Below are 2,790 nucleotides of genomic sequence, written 5' to 3'. Positions count from 1 at the left end.
TCCCCTAGGTCGACTCGGCCTCAAATGAGTAGCTGGTGCGATGCGTAAATGTCGCGACTGGGGAGACAAAGGCGGCCGGGCGTGGTGCTGGCCTCCCACCCCTTCGTGTGCCGTGCCGGCCTTCATAGGCGCTGCTCGCTAACAGCACTTTCTCTTTGTCGTGGCACCTGGGGTCTGTGCACTCGCTAACAGCGGTGGAGCTGTTGGATTCTTGGCGCCGTGATTCGAGTCCGATTCGCGAGCGAACTTCAGCGGCGATTTATCGGAACCGATCCCGGCCCCCTCCTTCGTGGCGAGCACGCAGGCAACTCTTCGTCCCCCCCCCCCCCCTTCACTTATATCTGTGCCTCCGCATACACGAAAGCATGTTTTTCTTTACACATCCCATCAGCACCCGTGGCATTCTGGAAAGCGCATCTCATCGGCAGCATCGGGTTCGACACGAGATCATCTCTGGACTGGTTTGGACATTCGGTGTCTTCACGATAAATGTGGGGTTTTTTTGGGGGGGGGGAGGGTTAGATCGCGTAAATATATAAATGCGTCGTTAAACCCGCCACCACCCGACACGGCCAATTGGTAAGGTTTGTCACGTAAACAGAACGTGCCAATTCGTCACTAGTACAGCACTAGTGTATAGTGCAGTGTATGTGTAGTATACTAGTACAGCACTAGTGTATAGTGTAGTGTATAGTGTAGTATACTAGTTCAGCACTAGTGTATAGTGCAGTGTATGTGTAGTATACTAGTTCAGCACTAGTGTATAGTGTAGTGTATAGTGTAGTATACTAGTACAGCACTAGTGTATAGTGTAGTGTATGTGTAGTATACTAGTACAGCACTAGTGTATAGTGTAGTGTATAGTGTAGTATACTAGTTCAGCACTAGTGTATAGTGTAGTGTATAGTGTAGTATACTAGTACAGCACTAGTGTATAGTGCAGTGTATGTGTAGTATACTAGTTCAGCACTAGTGTATAGTGTAGTGTATGTGTAGTATACTAGTACAGCACTAGTGTATAGTGTAGTATACTAGTACAGCACTAGTGTATAGTGTAGTGTATAGTGTAGTGTACTAGTTCAGCACTAGTGTATAGTGTAGTGTATAGTGTAGTATACTAGTACAGCACTAGTGTATAGTGTAGTGTATAGTGTAGTGTACTAGTTCAGCACTAGTGTATAGTGTAGTGTATAGTGTAGTATACTAGTACAGCACTAGTGTATAGTGTAGTGTATAGTGTAGTGTACTAGTTCAGCACTAGTGTATAGTGTAGTGTATAGTGTAGTATACTAGTACAGCACTAGTGTATAGTGCAGTGTATGTGTAGTATACTAGTACAGCACTAGTGTATAGTGCAGTGTATGTGTAGTATACTAGTACAGCACTAGTGTATAGTGTAGTGTATAGTGTAGTGTACTAGTACAGCACTAACCGCTGTGTTGGAGAGCCAAGCCACAACATTTACAATCTGAGTACGACGTTTCGCCAGAATTGGCCACGTCCTGTTTACGTGACAACCCTTACGAGTTGGCTGTGTCGGGTGGTGGCGGGTTAAACGACACATTTATATATTTACGCGATCTAACCCCCCAAAAAAACAATATCGATGATATTGGTCGCGAAAGCCTGCTACGTGTTAAACTGTGTATGACTACCTTGTGCATTTCGATTTAAAGCTTTCGTGACTGCAGGGATTCATTTTCTTGGTTCTTTCGGTAAAGTCACGTAGAAGGGAAATAATAAAATAAAAATTAAAAACATAATTAAATACAATTCTCACGACGTTTCGGCTACAACGCAAGCAGCCGTCCTCAGGTGAAGAACTATGATGTGCCATCTGACTACGTTCTGCTGCATGTTACTTGCGAATGACTGTGTCGTGCGTTACAATGTGGCGCTGCGTGTGACTTGCCGTGTGTTGCTACGTGTGACGATGTCGTGTGCTGCTATGCCGTGTTGCTACCCGCTGTGTGTAACGCAGCAGTCGCGGGCAGCTATGGACCCCATCGCTTCGGAGGCGAGGGTTGATTCATCACACACGGGACACTGTGAAACTCCCAAAACTCCCAACACTGCCTTGGCCCGAGTTGCCAGGGGATGTCAGCACAGCCGAGGGGGGGGGGTGTTCATGAACCCGTCTGTGTGACCCTCTGGGTCACGGGACGCTGGTCGCGTAGGGGAATACCGCAAAGACTCAGCGAGGCATTTCTGGATTAGCTATAAACACCACGGAGATCTAAAGAACATCTCAATTATAAATCCATCCTTATGAAAAAAAAACTCGGTGAATGTCGATCGTGCAATGTCTCGGGGTGATTCGTTTCGCACATTTGCTGAGCACAGGCCCCCAGACACAAGACTGCAAGCGTGCAGCGACAAGCAGCACGCTCAAGTCCTAGATTTGAAGCTTTCGTGACTGCAAGGATTCATATTCTTAGGTTTTTTTCGGTAAAGTCACGTAGGTAAAAAAATAAAATTCACGACGTTTCGGAGGTACCACAAGCTTCCGTCTTCAGGTGGACCCGTCTTGTCTCGTTGTCTGTTAAAAAAATTAAGAATATTAATCCTTGCAGTCACGAAAGCTTCACATCTAGAATGAATACCATCTACGGGAAGGAATTCCACTTAGTTGTTAGAGTTTTTAACAGACAACGAGACAAGACGGTTCCACCTGAAGACGGAAGCTTGTGTTGCCTCCGAAACGTCATGAATTTTTATTTTTTACCTACGTGACTTTACCAAAAAAACCTTAGAATGAGCACGGTCAAGGTTGTCACAGATATTAGAGTT

The sequence above is a fragment of the Lampetra planeri genome, chromosome 46, assembly GCF_965212315.1.
Source record: "Lampetra planeri chromosome 46, kcLamPlan1.2.h2, whole genome shotgun sequence".
Taxonomy (NCBI): Eukaryota; Metazoa; Chordata; class Hyperoartia; order Petromyzontiformes; family Petromyzontidae; genus Lampetra; species Lampetra planeri.
Note: the sequence above shows the minus strand (reverse complement) of the source record.